The 21126-nt window shown below is 41.4% G+C and overlaps 1 protein-coding gene and 1 long non-coding RNA gene across 4 annotated transcripts in view; one reads left to right on the forward strand and one right to left on the reverse strand.

Moving 5' to 3' along the window:
- The window catches only part of PACRG (parkin coregulated), a 516787-nt gene that overhangs the window by 399181 nt on the left and 96480 nt on the right, over positions 1-21126 (forward strand). The window lies entirely within an intron of this gene.
- Positions 913-20831, reverse strand: LOC144314802 (uncharacterized). The gene is made up of 3 exons (XR_013380661.1): positions 20670-20831; positions 2521-2669; positions 913-1376 (listed from the first exon to the last, which is right to left on the reverse strand). It is a non-coding gene; the product is annotated as an uncharacterized LOC144314802 (long non-coding RNA).

The raw sequence follows: 21126 nt of genomic DNA on the forward strand, positions 1-21126 counted from the left end.
GAGAGAAGGATATGAAGACCACACCTAAGGAAGGGCTCTAGGCTTCGGCGTCTTAGAGAATGTGTGGCCTCCATGAGAGGAGTCACAACAGAGCGGTGGGGGCAGAGGCGAGTGCACAGATGGCTGAGGGATGGACCATGAGTCTCAAATGGCAAACCCTTCTTCTGAGAAACGGGGATAATGGACAGTGGGAGTAAAAGAGCATTGAGAAAGAATGAGAGAAGGGACTTCTGTTCATGAAACCATGTTTTCCTAGTTAGAAGAGTCTTGTTCATACACCCTGGGCTAACTCTGTTCCTCTCAGGCACTCGCATAGCCTCACGGACTTCTCTGCAAACTCTTACCTGCTCATCACGGTTTGGTCCAGCGCTTGTCTTTCCTGTTCAGCAGAGGCTTGAATCTGCTCCACCTTGTTCTCCACCTGGCACTTTGAGGATGGCCAACTGGAGATTCAAGACAGAGCATGGAGCATTCATGTGAGAAGGTTCCAGAATAAGGGAAAAATAGGATTGAGAGCAGAGGGCACTGGCTAGGAGAAATAAGAGTGAAAAGGAAGACAGAAAGAGAGAATGTGAGGAGCATCCTGGGCAACGTCAAGCCCGTCTCCCATGTTTAAGTATGCACTGAGACAGGGACTGCCAGATGCTAGAAACATTCATTCTCCCTTTATTCCTCAATAACCAATCAGCTATTTTGTTCAGACCACTGCCCTCAGCAGCAAGACAAGATTCATAACTACTCCTAAAGTTGGACATGTTGACTAAGTTGGGGCCAGTAACAGAGGGGGAGCGTTGTATGGCCTTCAGCTGAGGAAGGCAGATCTCTTGTCCTTCCTGAGCCTGGAACTCAGATAAGAAAGTGGAGGCTCCAGCAGCCATTTTTGTCTATGAAGCAATCTTAAGACAGAAGACACACATGCAAGACATTTATTTTTTTTTAAGATTGTATGTATTTATTCATGAGAGAAACACAGAGAGAGTCAGAGATATGGGTAGAAGGAGAAGCAGGCTCCCTGTTGGGAGCCTGAGCTAAATGCAGATGCTCAACCACTGAGCCACCCAGGTGCCACCATGCAAGACATTTAAATACAAAAATAGAAGTCCAGTTCTTCTATGACTTTGTGGAGCTCTTAGACTTCTTAATAGCCAGATTGCTTCCTACCAGACTTTTATTGACATGATAAAAAAAATAAATGTCTGTCTTGCTTGAGCCAATATTATGTAGGGTTTTCTGTCACATGCAAACAAATCTAATCTTTACTGCGAGACATATTAATAAATGTCTGTGCGTTGATAGGATGGGCTGCATCTCCAGGCTCCTGGGGTCGGTGCCATAATGACCAAATGCCCAGCTTCTCAATCTTCCCCATATCCAGCCTACAGACACACAGAGAAAAGGAATAATCAGGCACAATATTTTCATCCTTCTATATCATTGATAATTTTGTGGAACTCATTGGTTCTGATGTGCTTCAAATTACCACTCAAAGATAAAACACTCATGTATTATAAGCTAACTTTGATAAAATTACATGTCACAATTCCTATTTGGGTTGATAGAGCTTTTCCTTTAAAAGGGCCGAATTTCTTCTGTTCTTATAGAATTAAAATTTTTACTTTTCATTTGTTATGAGTTGAATTCTCAGCATGATGAAATAAGTCACAGAGACTTTCCACTTGAGACTCAGTAAAATCCTCAAGTTTTAAACTATAGGTTTCTCTTTTAGAAGTGGGAAGATGTTTTATGGTAAAAAGCTCCGCAGCTCAGATTGTACTGATATCTTGTTATTCTTTGCTTATGTGCTTCATCTTGAAGGTGAGGAAGATCCATAGGACCCCTGCTGGGGAACTGAGCCATAAAGAAAGAAGCAGGCACAGTGGCAACTCCATCTCTATCTACCCCCTTCAACATTGACCCCTTGCTGAGCCACTCTGAAGGACATAAGGCATATAGCCCCACAAGTGACCTGGGTGCAACTTGGCCACTGAGTGTTCCTTTAAAAAAAAATTTTTTTTATTTATTTGACAAAGAAAGAGAGCACAAGCAAGGAAGGTGGGAGAGGGAAAAGCAGGCTTCCCACTGAGGTCATCTGTCATGAGCTCGAGCCAAAGACAGATACTCAACTGACTGAGCCACCCAGGTGCCCCATTGAGTGTTCCTTTAAAGAGAATCTTACCAATCTAAGAGAATGGTTAGATTCTTTCTTATCTTTGCACGCCCTGTGCTTGTGGCCAGCTCCCATCTAGACTGGAGCTCCCTGAGGGCAAGTACCATATCTGAAAGTTCTTTATAACCATCTTAGCAATATCCAATGTGTAAGCCACAAAATGCGATCTAGTTCTAGCCCCATCCATTTACAAATGAAATTCTGAAGCCTGGGCAAGTAAGCTACTTGCCCGAGGCTACACAGACGGGGCTGTGACCTGGCACGGATCACAGCCCTCGTGAAATGCTCATGAACATTGAACACATGCTCAGCGAGCTGAATTACTGGCTCAAGTCATCCAGCGCTGTACTTGCCTTAGGAGGTCTGTCTGCAGATGACATTGACTGTGATATCACTCATATTACATGGCTCTCGGCTCCGACCATTGCACTCCTTCCCAGCCATACATAAGTTTTGTTTTCATTCTGCTCCCCCTTATTCGTCACCTTTTCTTCCTTCTGGCCTGCAATTCGGATGAAGGGATTATGCTTTTTGCTCAAGATTAAGTTTTGCTGCCCATTTCCTGAACATATTCCCTCCCTGAGAGAAAGCCATAAGTAAGTCACCTGCCCGATTGGTACTTTCTGAAAAATGAGAAGCTCACAAAGATAAATGTATCTTTTTATTTGGAGAGCGTGATGCTTGGGTTTATCAACCAGAATATTCATGAAGATATTGTGAATCCTTTACAAGATTTTCTACTAACTAGTCCTACCCACAATAACATTATTTACTTTTATACTCCCATATGGAGTAATGAATTCACACCAGTTATTATGTGGATGTGATACATAGATCATGGGAATCCTGCTAAACAGTTGCTCTGAGTTTATGGGAGGATTTCTGCACGGTCACCACAAGTAATTTAATCCCACATACTCTTCTACACAACTAATTTGGTTGTTCAAGCATATTGAGAGGCCAAAAAGCTCTATTTCTTAAGTTGATATATCATGCAGAAAATCAGATTTTCCTTTTCTTTTCTCAAAGATTATCCACAAACTATTAACAACTACTGCCTCTCATGGACTGACCGCTTCATGATCACATGCCAAAGGCTTCATGTGCCTTGCCTGACAGTATTTGAATTCTCATTTTATATATATTTTTTCTTTTTTTTTCTTCTTATCGAAGTTTGTATTTTAATTCCACTTAGGTAACATACAGTCTTCTATGAGTTTCAGGTGCACAGTGGAGTGATTTGGCAATTCCATCCATCACGCAGTGCTCTCCTTAATCCCCACTTAATTCCCATTTTATGTATTTGAAAGTTAGAGACCAGGCAGGTACAGCATTTACCCAAGGGCACTCAGATTGCAAATGACAGAGCCAGGGTGTGGCCCACATATGTCAGCTCAAAATCTGTGTCTCTGCTCAGCTTTGCAACCTTCCCCAAAAGTCAAAACAGCACCAAACCATTGAGTCATCTGGGCTAGCACCTGGGCAGGATCCCACCCACATTACTAGTAGATGCCTGCACAGGGATTTGAAATCTAGTCAGACTGATCCTGATACCTGTACACCTGACCATGTCACCACCACACCCCGGGCTATTTGGTAAACTAAGGTTAGGTACAGAGTATGTGATATAGCCTTGTTAGACAGTAAGCATTAGCAAGCTTATACCTACCCTCATAGTATCTCCATGCCCCCTCAGTGATTCAGATGGCCACTTGGGGACAGCAGAGATTCAGGGGCAATGGAAAGCTGAGCAGAGGACAGAAATGAAAGAACCAATTCTCAATTATTCTGTGGGTGCCTAGAGACAAACACTGTGGACTTGTTTCCGGCCTCTGTGTCTCGTGCCAGCTGTCCTCCCCCCCTTTACCCTTCCTCAGCCACCACCCAGGGACCTGTCCCTGCCAGTGTATCCACATGTGTGGGGACAGAAAACTGCAGATTATCTGCCTGAAGTGGCAAAAAGAAAAAAAAAGTGTACACACGTCTGCAGCCCACCCTCACCGTTCCAGACATAGCACCCCTGCTTTGCAAGCTAGACAGCAGTGCTTCATGTTTCATTCATTTCTTTTCTCACCATGAACTTCTCGGTGCCTATAAACGTGTTTTAAACTCATGAAGCAAAGGATTGTGTACACCACAATCACCTGAGTTCCACCTGGTCAGCCCTCACCAGGAGGCCTGGTGAGGCCCAGGGAAGTGCGGCTGGGTATCACATTGCTGATTTGAGAGATAGCACCGAATAGGACCCAGCCCGTCCCGGTGCCGCTCAGAGCAGCCTTGTTGTTGGCTCTCCCTTCTGGATGGGGTCTTAAACAAAGCCCCTAATCACTTCCGATCCTTATAGCTTTCCTGCTCTTAGGTAAGGTTTAAGGATTCTTGGTCACATTTCAACTCAAATAGGTTACCTAGGAACCTTCTAAGGACTTAGCCTACTTAATTCCCCCAGTAGTTTCAACTGAGAGTGATAGACTTTTCTAGGCCCTTGTACTCCACGGCTAGTGGGTGAAGTAGCTTTAGAGCCTACTCAGGCTTCTTTAGAGAACCCACCGCTTCCCAGCAACAAGCAAAATTGTCGCTTTCTGAAAATTCACATTGAGAAAAATCGTCTGATGGATGAAAGTCACTAAAGAAATCCCAATACTTTATGCTTGGTGAAAATTAATATCTGGTTTTACTTTACTCTGGTTCTCAGTTGAAACACAATGCAAGAATGGTCTTTGGAATGTTCTCATCTACAAAATCAATCCAAATAAGATTGCTGATGAGGCTTATTGTCTTCGACCATGATAACAATCCCAACTAATTTCTGTGCTGCTGAAACAATCTCTAGAGTCATGTTATATTCAAAAAGAGACTTGCTGTTTAATGTGGTGCCTAATCTCAATATGGGTCCATTTTACATCCAGCAGCTTTGTTGGAAAAAAGAATCTCCAAGTATTTAATTAGCAAAATTAAGAAAACACATACTTAAACACTGATATGAATGTGAAATGATAATTCCTTACATAAAGGTGAACTCCCACCTGTATTATCCCACAGCATCTTTCCAAGCAAAATAATAATATAAGCATTCTCCTATTTTGTTGACAAGGAAACTGAAACTTGTAGATGCTCATTGACCTGTTGGAGGCCACAGAGGTAGTCCTCTGCAGAGCACAGTACCATTGGATGCTTTGACTCAAGTCCAAACAGGGACTCTGCATTGCTAAGCATGGGGAGAGTGGTCAATAAGCTGGATGCTGTGAGTCTAGAGGAGGGAGAGATTCTGGTAGCCTTTATCAACTAAGGAAGCTTATAGAAGAAACACAGCATGAGGAATGAATAGAATTTGAATAGTCTAGAAAGTGCAGAACTGAAACTGTGTGGCTGGTCTGTACTGCATCCCAATGCACACTAACTGAATGAGTGAAGAATGAGTGAATGAGGAGGGTGGGCATCTGAGATCAGGAAAATGATCTAAGAGAGTAAGAAGGCAAAAATTCCCTGGGTGTGCTCAGGGAACACTGAGAAGACAGTGGCTCTGGGAGGGGTTCCACCTTGAGGAGCAGAGGAAGACAGGACCAGGGAGGTACTCTGCGGTCATGCAGGGAACTGGTATGAGGCTAATAAGTGCAGAACTACACTGCTTTTGAATGAAGAACTTTATCCTGAAAACAGTGGGAAGCCAATGGCCACTTGTAGGGAAGTGATATGACAAAGCCCAGTGTTTTGGGAAGATGAGCAGAGAATGAAGCAGAAAACATACGGGAACATCTGATGCTCCTGATTTTAAGAGCCTTGCCCTGTGCCCCTCTAAAGCCTCCTGTTAGCTCTTCCATCAGTAGGAAGCCATGGACTTAAACCTGGCTGATGGGGGGTAGGAGGGGTAGAGTTTAAAGAAAACAACAACAACAAAAAAGAAATACTTTTAGACTTCCCATTCTTGACTTGTCTCCAAAGAGATCTGTTATATGGTCAGTCTTTTCATTAGGATTTTTAAGCTAATCAGTAGGCTTTATAAAGAATTACAAAGCTTTCACTGCAAAAATAATTAAATGGAGTAATTTCCTATGTCTAAAGTGATCAAATATGCTTCTGAAATTAGGGGAAATGCAGGCTTATCATAAAAATATAGCTGTAATGAAACTGTATGGCTTTATTGATTTTATTATAAAATATTTCCTTTTTGCCTTCTTAATTTGCAATGAAATGCTGATTTGCCTTGAAATAAAATATGGAAAAATCCTTGTACTGTAGGAAGCTTGTCACTCTAATGGGTGTCTTGCTCACTAGAACAGTATTTTGGCTGTGTTGGAGCACATTGAAAGGAATTAGATTAAGCTTTGCCAAAATTTCACTGTGAAAGAGTTTGCTATAACAGTGTTTTATTATATTCTTATTGAACTTCAGCCAATTGAAAATAGAATCTCCTCACCATCCTTTTAAATTAGCCTTAAACTGCAGACAAAAGACAAAAATCAATGTGCAAATTTAGCTCCTTGCACACAGTTCCTTAAGAAATTTACCCCGGTGCTAATATGCAGCACTCATAGATAATAGAACATAGAGTAATTGGAAATTTTAAAGTAACATTTCTTATTCAATTTAGGTCCATTTAAGTGTCTCGTAAGTCCTGTACATAAATTGTTTCGTTAATGCTACAGGTTATTCTGAGTCTCTACATATGCCTCAGTGCTAACTCAATAAAACCATCCCCGATATGTTTCCTGTGCCCTGACAAATTATGGTGAAATTCAGAGTAGCAAACTATGATGAAAACTGTTAGAGGAAAGTAGTGCCTGAATAATAGTACAATGTTTAATATTATATTTCATTAATAACTGCAAAGAGCTTCGAGTAGCTCAACAGGATAAAGAAGGGTGTGTGGGCATGCGTATGCATGCACAAAGGTCATTCCCATCGGCCACAGCAGGTCTGATGTCTCTAATTGCTGTAAGTTGTCCAGATGCTGTGAGTTCTAAAACAACTCTTAGGAAGAAAACAAAACAAAAAACTTTGAATTCCTTAAAATAAACATCAGACCCAGACTAGTTAATTCAGAGACTCAGCTATGTTGGTCTCCTCCAGCACTGGACAAGAGAGATCAGTATGATAAAGATACACAACCTGGCCTGACTCAGGGGCTACTATACAGAAACGTATGTGAAGGCACTCCGCAGTGTGAGGAGGGAGCGAAAGCTGACCCTTCTTGGAAAAGACAATGCCACAGGCTTTGCAAACAAGTGCACCAGTGTATGGGAAAGATAAGAAGGGAGCGATTTGGCTCCATCGGAGACCTGGTGGGCACATGGAAACAGGACAAACAGTGCAAATTAGGCCAGATCACTAAAGATTTGTTTTCTCTCCTGATACCTGAAAGGTTGGGAGAGCTGAAGCCAGAAAGGCAATGCAATGAGCAGAAACCAAAAAAAAAAAAAAAAAAGGAGTTCACATAGCATGCATGGCTGGAAGGCAGCCCAAATACTGCTACCTACAGCCAGTGACAGTGGGAGAGGCCCTCATTCCCCATCCGGCAGCCCCACGTGGCAGTGCCAAGAGAAGAAGATAAAGAAGGGATGGGGTTTACTTGGGCTTGTCACACTTGATTGTTACTGAAAACAGTAAGTGGGGACAACTGGCCAGAATAAGCCTGGATTGTAATAGAAAATGAAACTAAAAAAAGATAGATCAGAGGATGTTGTTATAAAACAACCTAGCAACTCCTATAACATAGAGACATCGTAACAGGCTAAGCCGAAGCACAGGTCTCAAGTTCAGCCTGAGTAAAGCCCCAAGATAATTCCCAGTCGTCCTAGAAAATCTAGATTTTTCAAATGAACAGAGCTTAATGATGTTAAATGCTGTTGCTTTAGTAATCACTACATTTCACTGCAAAGATATTAGCCAATTTTTAGGAAAATACTAGATGATTAAAAAAAATTTTTGTAAGAAAAAGAATAAATTGAATGCTCACAGTGTAAACTGGTGGCCTAGTTACAGACTCCCCATCTTTCCATCACTACCCAATAAGATCCTGGAAGAAATAACTAGATTGTCAGCTTAATCCCACTTGTAAATATCCCATAAAATTCAAAGCAACCACTTTAGCTTAGTTGGGGCCATAATGGAAATGAGGGTCACAGTCACAAAGCAGGAATACAAATGGAAATGTTCTTTATTTTTATGTATCTCAATCAGTTTCCAGATTCTGAGTCCATACGCTGCCCAACCAGGTCCAGTCAGGACACTTCCAGTCAATTCCGGGAGATACTTTTGCCACATTTAGGTTTTAAGCTACTGCCCTGGTTTGTTTTATCTTCCTCCTCAGCTCATCCACATCTATATGAAGGCCCAGGATATGACACTGCCTCCCCAGGCGGGGGAGAGGGCCCACTCTCCACTTTCTCTGCTTCAGCCCAGTGTAGACAGTAGCAAGTCTTCTTTCAATGGTGACCCAGCCATTCCCCTGACACCCACTCCACCTGGGCTGGTAGCCCCTGGCCCCTCTGAGCACCCATGACCTACCACTCTCTAGAACACTTATAATGGACTGGCTAGCCCACAGCTTTTGTTGTGTATCCGCTCTTCCAGCAAGCTTTTGGATCTACTCTCTTCTGCTCAGAATGGAGCCCCCAGGGTTGGTTCCAGCACCCTGGGCCAACATAGCCCATTTGCCATCGGTGTCCCCACAGCCCCATAGCTCAGTGACAAAGGCTACCCATGGCTCTAGGCTGCAATTAGAAAACAATATTCCATCATCTCTCCTCTCAGATTTCCCTCAAATGTCTAACAGAATTCCCTCACGGAGCTAGTATAGTTTTAAAGACTTGTTTTCCCTACTTGTGCTCCAATCACATCTTTTCTGCCTTATATTCTTGCTAAGAATTTGAGTTCTTGACTCCACTGGTCCAGTTCTAGCACCCCTCACTTGGAACATGTGTGCCTCTTGGCCCAGTGGAAGCAGGTACACATTTCTGACTCTCCAGCCCTGTTTCATGGACTCAAACAGGACATTCCCTTGCTCCAATTTAGTTTGATAGAATTCACCTCTGTTCAGCAAATATTTACTAACCATCACTCTGTACCTCAGCCCACCCCTGGAGGCGCCTTTCTGTCCAAGTGCTGATTGGCACGGACAGCAAGCATTTAATCAGCCCCAGTCCTCTGCCCACCCGCAGCACACACAGAATGATGACTTGGACGGTTACTAGTGGGCATGAAATCTCTACATTCTCCCCTTTGATCCTTCTCTCTTCACTCGCATTCTCTGTTCTGTTCCTTCCACCCACTCTGGAGTGGCTGAGGTTCCACACTCTCCTAGGCAATTTCATTTGCTTCACTTCCAGGTCAGCGGTTCCTGGGTCTTTTTTTTTTTTTTTCTCTCTCTTTTTTAAAGCAGGCTGTCTCCTGAATACCAATTGATGCTTTCGACTGCATTTTAGACACCCTAAACTCAGTAGGACCAGGATTGAATTCGCTGTCTATTTCCTTCTATGTGTTGCATGCCAATATTTATTAATAAATCGGTCATTAGGCACCCCTCCTGGAACCCCAGCACCATCTTGGAGGCCATGCTCTTGTCACCACCCACATCCAGTCATTTTACCTGGTCTTGGGGATCAGCTGTGAAACGGTTCATCATGCTCTCCTTTTATTGCCTCTGCCTGAGTTCAGACTCTCCCCACCTTACTTCTGGACTGGCACACAAGTCTTCTGAGATTCCACATTCCTGTGTTTGTTAGTGTACTCGCCACAGGAACTGCCTTTCTCAACACAAAGTCTCATCCTGGTGTTCCTTTGGTGAAAACAAAACTCCCAGTTGTCATTTTGCAACTAGTTTGGGGTTGTGTGCATTTATATTAAGTCTTTTTTCTAAATGGAGTTATGTGATCTGTGCAGAGTCCCCAGGCACCGTCCTGGCTTGCTTCATAACACAACGGGATAAAGCCCAAATCAACCATTCTTTGTATGGGAAAAGTTCTCCCAAATAATTATCTTCTTTGACTTGTACACAGTACGCATTTACCAAATGTTTAGTCGATGTTGAATTGACTTGCTCCTGCATCAGTTGTTTTGATGACAGCTGATACTAAACCTGTGCCCAATCCAAATGACTGGTTAATAACTCTGAATCCAGGAATATATATTTCAGCCCTGAAAGCTGCTTTAGAAATTCTATGTACTCTTTTACATGTGACCTTGATAAAATTCTAACTTGATGATGGGGCATCAAAGAGGCTTAGTTTTTTAAGCCTCTGACTCTTGATTTTGGCTCAGGTCATGATCCGGAGGTCATGGGACTGAGCCCCTTATTGGGCCCTGCACTCAGCCAGGAGTCTGCCTGAGGATTCTCCCTCTCCTGCCCCTCTTCCCCTGCTGCTGAGTGTGTTCTCTCTGGCTCTTTCTAAAATAAATAAATAAATCTTTAAAAAGATGATACTATTTTTGAGTCTAACCCCTCCTTTATAAGTCAGGGCACGAATACTCCGTTCTGAAAGACTTTTCCTCAGAAACAGGACCCACATCAAGGGATCGGCCCAGGAACCCAGAGGCCCTCTTTCTAGGTTGGAAATGTGAAGAGTCTTTGATTCCGTGGTTCTAAAGGGCAGCTTCCCCATTTTCTACAGGTGGACCTTCTCCTGCCTTGTCTAGTTTCATTGTTATGATACAATCTGCACCAAAATTTCCTAAGTAGTTGCAAGCATTTACATGTTGCTCCTGTGTCGGGTCTGAGAACCCCAAACACAGTTGTCGTTGTCCATCTAGATAGTTAGGAGACAAATAATCTCTTTATATACAATAAACACTGGGCTTTGGATCTTTCCAAATGCTATTCACTTGTAGGTATTTACTAAGAACAATTAAGGAATGTTGCTAGAACTTGAAAAACATCTTCTACATTTTTATTCTTGTAAGCAATCAACATGCTTTCCTCTGAAATAATAGAGACCATTCTCTTTTAGCCTAACAAAATATGAGGGGGTTAATTTCTTTAAATGTTAAAGATGGTGAAGTGCAATGATACTGCAGAAAACATTTTGCCAAAAGAAACTAAAGTGGAGATTTATACCTTATGTATAAAACCCCCTTTGTATGATCAAAGAAAGCATCATCTGTACCACTAAGTTCTACATCTAATATAATTTTTTTGAGGAGGAATCAGGCATGAAATGAACTGGTTAGGGGTTTGCTCACAAATACATAACAGCTATGATGACGCCTTCGGTTTTAGGCAATGCAACTCTACAGGTGAACACTTAGCCAATTTGTTAACACAGTGTTTTAAGAACGCCTTTATAGAGCAATGGAAAAAGAAAAGTTATCTATTGCTGCCTGGGAATTTATTACATAATATATTAGAGATAGGAACTAGATGATTGTGCCCTGCACATTTATTATCTGATACTTTTAAAGGCTGAGTGACCTTGCCAACCATCTATTGTAGCAAGTGCTTCAATCGACACCTAGCTTATAGACTGCAGGTCTTTCCCATGTTCCCTTTTATATGAAACAACAATTCCATTTCATTTTCTGTCAGAAAGTTTGGCATGGTTGTCCCCCTGCAAGCTAACTCCATGTCGATTTCTAGGGAAAGAGACACAGATGAGTTTTGTGAAAATGTATTTAAATGCAGCCACCAACCAAACCATCAGCATCAACAGAAAGTCAGCTGCTCCCAGTACCACTCGCCCAATGACAGTGACTGACAAGGGCTTGTATTCATGGCCCCCAGTTTACGTAAATGCTGACACACTGGTCACGCAGGACATGCTGGGTTAATGCTCGCAGGGCCAGACTCCCAGGTGGCCAGTCCCTTGTTTTTGCGAATTATATCTGGTAACAGCACAAAAGCAGCAGAATTCATCGATAAAAGTATATGTAACAGATTCCAAAAAGAGGAACGATCGCTCCAAGTGGGCAAGCTCAATCATCAATGGAAGAAAGTAGGTTTCCAATGCAGGTCTTCATAATGTGACTGTCCAGATTTACATTCAGTGGATTTTCCCTACTCAATAATAGGCAAATGAAGAAAAACAACTCCTTGCTCTCCTCACAGAAAGTTATTAATGTGACCCTTACCAGCAATGACTCATTAGTAGCTTATTAGGACCCAGAAAACTTGCCTAAATATAATATAAATAGAATTTCAAAAGAAGGTGTAAGTATTCTTCAACTAAACTCCAAGTCTACAAACATACATCCATATGTATGTTTGTTCCTCAAAAGCACAATCATGAAGATGAGGCCCATCAGCAACGATCTGCCTTGAGCCAAATGTTTGAACCTAAGTTTTCTTTTCGTTTTTTTTTTTTTTTGAAGGTTTTTATTTATTTGACAGACAGAGAGGGAGAGTCAGTGAGAGAGAATGAATGCAAGCAGGGTGAGGGGCAGAGGGAGAAGCAGACTCCCCGCTGAGCAGGAAGCATGACTCAGGGCTCGATCCCTGGACCCCAAGATCATGACCTGAGCCGAAGGCAGACACTTCACCAACTGAGCCATCTAAACACCTTTGAATTTAAGTTTTCAAAAAATAAAATACAGATTAAGAAATAGTCTGGTTGATGCAGAGTTGCATTAGACTCGAGTGCTCTGACGGGCCCCGTAGGAAGGGACTTAGACTCTTAAGCAAAGAGCCCAATGCACTGAAGTAATTCTGAAGGTTAAATATGTCTGAAAATTGTCTGAAGGCCCTGCACGGGTGCACAGGGGACTTGGAAAGAATGTGCTTTCTTATGAAATCTGAATTTCTTCCCTTAGAACAGGTAAAAATTCTTTATTTTCTACTTTTCTTCTGATCAGACATCAAAGGTCAAAAACATTAGTAAGAACAAAAGTTAATGAGAACAAAGTAACCCCTCGGTGCTGAACCTTGGTGAAATCCATGACAAGGCTCAACCTGGAATGGGGCAAACATTTGAGGTTCTTTGTCTTATATTAAATCCACTCATCTGTTCTGTTAGCCTGCCCAAAAGACAAAGTCAACATCAATGTACTCTTCTTCCCCTGATGATCTGTCATTTTGTCTTCTGCTCATGATGCCCGCATAGACGATTGCAAGTGTGTTTAGTCAATGCTCTGATGCAATCTTTTTTGTGCTCCTGAAACAGCCCAAATCAGAAATCTTTTATTTAACACATATCAGAATATCGAAATCAAAATATTATTTATACTATTATATTTCAGTGGCTTGGGGAAAAATGTTACTTGAATTCAAGATAGAGGAGGCATTATTAATTAGCCTTCAGTTCAGGAGAACAACATGAACTAGGAGCATCTTTTCCTCAACCCTTCTATCTGAATGGACACTCACACCTCAAATGCAATAGTAAACAAACTAATCACTATCCCGGGGAACCCTCTGATCCAAATTCCCTCCATGCTCAGAACCAGATTTCTGTAGAAGACCCTACCTGGCTCCACCTAGGTGTCAAATCTCCTTGTCACCTAACTTTCCTCCTTTTCCTGATGTCTGCATCTCCCTTCTGCCTCGTTGCCCTCTGTGAGGTGCCCCTCCTACTCCTTATCTCCTTTCCTGGGGCTCAGATCCCTGTCTCCCCATCTGGGCTCCTCCCTGCCATCATCCCTGCGAAGTCGCTGCCCATCTCTGGCCTGAGCCATCTCCACTCTTGAGTGAAGGCACTCACGTAGGTCCTGGAGAAGGTTTCCCCTAGCTGTGGGATTGTGTGAGTCTGCCCTTAGCTATAAGACCCTGTGATACCTTCACTGTATCCCCCACTGCTCTTAGACGGGCACTTTGGGGTCCATTCATCTCAATGACTTGTTTGTGGACCATACTTCCACAAGTGTGGAAGGAGGCACACTTTGTCCTCACTCTGTCCATCAGCAGAATACCACCTTCTCCCCCTTCCCACCTTCCAACACTAAAAGCCTTTGTACTTCAAGACTGTTCTCAGGTAACTTCTTATCTGACGACACTTTCATCCATCTCTTTTTCTCTAAACTAATGCAACACTGAATCATTGTCTCTTGTAAAATATGCATTTTGCCCTGCCTGTGTTACATTTGTCTCAGAGCCCAAAGTAGACTGTAAGCTTCTTGAAGACTATGGCTCACTCCTCTCTCGGTATCCCCCCCGCCCCAAAACCAGCAGTGCCTTCCACGCACTAAGCACTGAGGGAGTATTTGTTGAATTGATTTCAATTAATTCAGTTTTTAACTGAATCAAGCAAAGGATGTCACAAGCTTGCTTTTATAACTAAAGAAAGCACAGTTGTGCAGCTGTCGACAGAGTCTCTGGGGGCTGGAGGGAATAGCACAGGGAAAATCCTCAGAAGCCAGCTGACTGCTGGTCAAACCAGGTGCAAGTTGGGAAAAATTCTATAGTGAATGAAAGAAAATAAGATGCACAGTGGAAAAAGAATACCAACATTCTTGCAAATGAACCTTTAAGTATTATTTTTACAAAGAATACAAGGATTATTTCAGTTCCCTTGTTGACTCGTTTGTATGTTCTTCCTACAGATACTTTTGGAAAAAGACCTATTGTTTGTTTTTCTCTGTGCTGACACAGTAGCCATTGTTTATAACTGTAATCATAGCACACATAGTTGAAAATGTGGGATCGGGGACAAGCTGTATTTCCCCCTCTGGTTCTTTAGACAGTGAATACTGTGTTCTTTATGTCTTATCACAGCTCTTTTGTCAAACATTTAATGATTTTTCCCCAGACAAATTTGTAGTTTGTTATCAACCATAAAAATGCCTTTATTGCCTTTTTTTTAAACATTTAAACTTTGGTATGTATGTCTCAAGATGAGCATGAATTAAGGTGTTTATTTCATTTTAAATACATTTTTTATTACGGTGTATAAAGCTAGATTTCTCCAACAAGGATGCCTTATATAGAACTATATTTAGACTTGATGAAAATACATTTTATTTTAGTATGTGTTTGTACCTTTCTTGGAGGGTGGTTATGCCTATTGGCTCCCAGGTCAGGTGTGTTGAGAGCATTTGTCAAATGTGAGACAAGCGCAGACATCTGTAACTTTGTGCAGCATGTGGCTGTCACTAGATTTCCTAGCTGCAGAAAGGATCTGACACACTTATCCACTCCTGAGATTTCCATTTTTCCAAATGCCCAAGATTCCTTACTCTTCTGTAACTCATAAACCAGAGACCAAATAAATTAAAAAAAAAAACTTTTAAAAACATCATAAATAGTAACCATTTGTTTTGTCCTGGTTTAAAAAATTACAATATGTTCCTTGATATGACATTTGAAGGCTTTAATTCAAATGAATATTTATGACAAATAAAATAAATTTCAAACACATTTGGCATATAACTTCAGGGCAATTTTAAAGTATCCATTTTTTAAGTTGGCGGTGGAGTCTACAAAAAGTCTTAATGTGCCACTTTATATTTTTATGAATAGCAAATTATAGAACACATTTTGCTGCTCTAACCATTTCCATGAGACTTCACTTAGATTGAAGGGATAAAAAATGATTGTCAGTCTTTCAAATGCCTAGAGGAAAACTCTCCAGTTTTGTTTTCAATTTGTTTTCAAGGGCTGATTTAAACTTTTTAAGAGACAATGTGTGAAGAGTCAAGGTCAAAGTTGGTAATTTTACCATTATTCAACTGAGATTACTCTAACTTGTATTACAAATATAAAACACTACTAACAAGGCAGTTCTCCCCAGGGATTATGAGACAGACAATTTTTAAGAATCTAGATATCGTGCACAAAATGTGGGCAATATCTAGTCTTCCTTGAGAACAAGAAGGGAAACTCTAAAGACATGGATGCATCAGCAGCTTTCAGCTAAGGAGTTTCATTTTCTAAAGTTTTGTATTATTTAATTGGAAAACTTTTCCTCAAAGATAATTTTTTAAAGTTTTTCCTTTTCAAAGTTAAAAATTATACTAGCACATCATATTTTGTAAGTTATTCCTACAAGTATTTCAAATAAAATCTATTTTCAATGTTATATATATTTTAAACATGTTGAAAAACATACAGAATCAGAGACCTCTTCAAATTCATGTTGGATTAGAAGTTAATCTCTTAATACTGACCATATGGGACAGTAAAGAGCATCTGTGCTGGAAACTGCACCCAACTTCACTTTCCAGAGATCCCATAACCATTGTCCCTAGTGGCAGTGTTTCCTTAGGATGCCCCAAAACTCAGTGTTAATTATTTCCTTTAATCTGTGTCCATCTTTTATTCTCCAACCCTGCCCCTTCAGATCTTCCTGCCTGTCTTTATTTTGTTCTTTCTCACAGTGGGGCCCCTGAGAACTCCCCAGCTGGTGGATGCCCAAGGCCACATGCTGCCTGCCCATCACACATAGGACAGGTTTACTGAGGCCATTCTGCCCCTGGTTCTTTGCTCTGGATGGAGCACCTCTGGAGTAATGCTGCATTTGGAATCCTACTGACACACTGATACTGAAGAGACCACCATTTTTTTGGGGGCCATGGTCACTTCACTTATCCACATAGCCAAGGATTTTGGAGTTACTAAAATTAGTCATGAAAATTAGGATGTGCAGATCTGCTTGGCCACTGGGAATTAAGCCAACTGCCCAGAATCAAGCATACTCTGCTTCTTTCCTCTCTTTGTACCTCGTTATCTCTGTCCTTCCCCTATATTTTTCCTTTCCTTGTCATGCATGCATGTTGTGAGCGTTGGACATTCAGGCATATGCCAAGTGTTTCTCCTCTAAATGAATGTCTTGCCTTCTCTCCTGAGACTGGTCCTCTTCACCTTTCATTTTGATGTGGATTTGTCCTCCAGAGAGAAGCCACTTCCACTGACCCTCAGCTTTCACTATGTTCAAAATGAGGCACTTTTTCAAAGGTAACAATTGAAGGAGTCTCTTTGTCCATGCACAAGAAAGAACATATTTAGGGATGTGTTGGTCCTCTCAACCACATACAGATGAATGACATTTGATTGTTTTCATGTTTCATTTTAATGTTCTATAAATTACATTGGCTAGTTGTCAATTTCCTTTATAATTCCTTAAATTTCAGTCTTATCTGAAGCCATTAAATCCAAAGAGAGTAATGCTAAGGAAACTGTTAACCATGCATGCCACCTTAACCACATTTCTGAGACTGTCTCTTGAGTTCAAGTCTACTTACATAATAAATTTGACCATGAACTCTAATAAGACATGTAGGCAATGAAGAAGAGCATTGAGCCACCCTCCTCTTTCCTTTCCACGTGTCCTGATAACACAGTGTTTCCAACTCCATGCCACTTCCTTTTACTCCAGTCCACCCACCCTATCCCCATTTCCTGGAAATACACTTTAGAGACTTTTTACAGTCAGGGAAAACAGGAAGAAAGGGATCCCACTTGTACCAGTGCTACTGGGAACCTCAACAGCTAAGGGCAATTAAACACCTTGCCCTGCCTCCATTCCTCTCTCCCCTAACCCCCATTTTAACCTTATGGTAGTTCTTTCTTTCATTACCTTGCCTAGAAAGGGAACTTCTAGGAACTTCTATGCCTAAAGATGCCATTTCCCCTCTGCACAATCACATTGTTCTCCTTCTGAATTAAGTTTCAGTCCCACCACCATTCTACAGTTGCTCTCTTGGAGAGCCGTGACTCTGATATTCTCAGATCTGAACTTTCTCACCTCATAGCCTCTCCTTTGACTGGGTGACGATGCAGACCACCTTCTATTTGGCGTGGCTTCTGAGATTTCACCTCACAGCTCAGCATGCATTCCCCTCATCCTTCTTCCTTCATTCTCCTGCTCCCCAACTGGCATCGGCCCCTCTTCCAGTCACTAATCTGTGAGATGGCCTCTGTGGCCTCTGAACCAATCACTCCTATATTTGGTTCTTTCTCACACTGTGCCTCTTCAGTGACCTTTCCAACATTTTCCCTGGCTCATCTCATGGCCACATCCAGAGCACCATGTCCAAAATCAAACCCATCATGTTCCTCATAGAGTCACTGAGAGAATTAAATGATGATGTTCATGAGCTAGTTACAGGTAAACATGTCTGCCACCATGACCACATCTGCCACCTCTGATGTGAAAGCTATTACTATTACCATTTCCCAACAGCCCTCAACAGCTTGTGTGTCTCCAGCAATGACACTGCCCTTTGCTCACTAGCGTCTCCATCTTACAGTGACCCTTGACTCCTTCCTCCCCTGCCCCACATCCTTTCTACTTGACTCCTTCCTCCCCTCCACAACCTCTCCCAGGGTTCCTGGGAACTTTACTATGTGACATTGAACAGGCTGCTGAACTACTCTATACCTTGGCAGAAACAAAATAGAAGTAATGAAATCTACCTTGGTAGAACTTGGGGCACCATTAGGAAAAACAGCTTCCATGAACAGAGTAATCAAGCTTGGCACTTGGTAATGGATAAATGTCACCTATTATTGTTGTTAGAATTGTTGACATATTAACCGTGTGAAACTCCAATGGTAGTTTCTGCAGTTTAAGAAGGAAGAGAAGAAGCCAAGAAATAAGATATAAATGAATATATCTCTATATAACAAGATCTGGTAGATATTCAGAAGATAAAGGCAGTCAGACAGACAGATAAACAAGTAGGTAGATGATAGACACAGGTGGAGAGATACACTAGAAAGATGGAATGATACATAGCATAAGCGGGAAAGATGGAGGAGGGAGAAAATTTAGGTAGAAAAAATATATTGAATTTATGGTTGTATTATTGGGGATATTTTAATTTTTTATTTAAAGACTTGAGCCTAGGGCAGCCCCCATGGCACAGCAGTTTAGCACCGCCTGCAGCCCAGGACGTGATCCTGGAGACCCTGGATCGAGTCCCATGTCGGGCTCTCTGCATGGAGCCTGCTTCTCCCTCTGCCTGTGTCTCTGCCTCTGTGTGTGTGTGTGTCTCTGTGAATAAATAAATAAAATCTTTAAAAAAATAAAATAAAATAAAACAAAATAAAAACTTGAGCCTAAAATTTATGAGGTAGTCTCCTTTTCCCCAGGAAAGAAGTACATATCTTATTAGTGGCGATTTAATTTTTTCACAGTAAAAATTTTCCTTTCAAATACAGTTGTTAGTGCTATTCGGTTCTCACCTCTATGGACATTTGGGGTGCTTTCAGCTGTTTCCAGGGCACAAATCTTTTCTGAAATCACCTCTAACTATAAAGGAAAAAAAATACCATCTGTAAATGCTTTTGTCTAGAGATATATCATGAAAATAAAGTCCCACTCACCTATTGTCCTTATGAAACTGGTGCCTATTTTCTCTTCTTATTTTAAATTTTCTCTCATTACCCTCCATTTTAAGGAAATTGACAAGGGAACAATTCAGAACAAAGGCTATCGTATCTTTCAGAGAAACAAAGAATTAGCCACATCCAAATGGATATTAAGAAGAATAGCTCTCCAGTCCATGTCAAATGCACAAAGCAAAAAATGTGAAGTTGTGATGTCATTTAATGCATTTTGAAACATATAAGGCACTGTGCAAGGGTACCAGTATTTTTAATATTACAGAGGAAGAGGTTTCTAGATATGCATTTATCTGTGTGACTCTCCCAATTCCTAATAATGGGCGCCAATGTCTTCAGGGAAATCGGAATTAATATAAAAACTTTTATCCAGTAATACTCTTTCTTTATTGAAATAGCCATTTTAGTCTGGTCCTTCCGTGTAGCATGTCTTCCCCAAATAGGCAGTTATTTATTCATTAAAAGGATTTTTAGATTTTTAGTTTTAGGAGACTGAGGCTTGGAGCAGTTAAGGATTCAGGTCATGGTCACACAGGCAGAAATGGCACATGCAAAATTCAAAACCACACAGTGTATCCCAAAGACCTCACCCTTACCCAATAAGCATGGTGCCTCTTGAGCACCCAGTATCTTCTTGGAGAAGAGGAATGAACAGTGGAGGGAATAAACAATGTGGCCAGACTGAAATGTTGTTGAGGGAGAGTGCATGAGGGTAAGATATCTTCCTCAAATTCCTCGAGCCCTTCCAGACCTTGTTTCCGCCCCCTCCCCAGAGTTAACAACCATGCTATGTGGTTCTAAAGCTGGGGGGGGGGGGGGGAGTGTATGTGTGTGTGTGTGTGTGTGTGTGTGTATGTATTTATGTGTGTCCATGCCTGTGTGTACACACAACATAGTTATATATATATATATATTCATAACACAGACATGTACATATCCCACATATACGTACAGTTAGAGATAAACTGCATTATAGATAATATGTGTTACTATATAGGTAATTCTTCAGACATCTTAAACATTGTTATGTGGCATACAGTACTTATATTTTTCTTTTTTTTTTTCAGTACATATATTTTTCTGTGTAACTTGCTTAAGGCTACTAAACATTTGCCCATTAAAGAATAGAAAATGACAATGTATATTTTTTAAATTTTAAAATGATGTCAGATATGTTATCCCTGGAAGGGAAGAAATGAAATAACTTTGCTTTGGTAAAGACTGAAAACCAGAGGAATCTTCTACTGAGTCTACCACAAGTTTTTATTTTAAAACAGAGAGAAAAATAATGTGACTCACTTTCGCCTAGGCCTGCTGGTTCCCAGAGCCTGTGGCAGCCCCTGAAGAGAGAGTTTTTCTTTTGGAGCAGTCAGAAACTGGGACAGAGACATCAGGATGAGAGCCTCCTCCCTCCTTCAGGCATGCTTGCGCGTGCGCGTGCACACAGACACACACACACACCTATCCTAACGTCCATGTTTGATTCCATGATCCGTAACATTTGCATGACCTCACTCTAAGGCAAATAGTATTAACCTTGGACTTTAAGCACCAAGGGTACAAACGTGGGCACGTGTCACATACTTCTAAGTTCATGCATACTTTCCGAATAGCACATAGCCATGAGTAGGAGAGGAAAACGGATTGAATTGCATGAGCGGCATTCCAGATGTATTGATAGAACTGCGGCAAGAGTCCTTTTTCTAAGGTCAAACGTTAACCTTTTATTGCTCAAAGTGGGAACACTTGATGATAA

Source organism: Canis aureus, chromosome 1 (assembly GCF_053574225.1).
Source record: "Canis aureus isolate CA01 chromosome 1, VMU_Caureus_v.1.0, whole genome shotgun sequence".
Taxonomy (NCBI): Eukaryota; Metazoa; Chordata; class Mammalia; order Carnivora; family Canidae; genus Canis; species Canis aureus.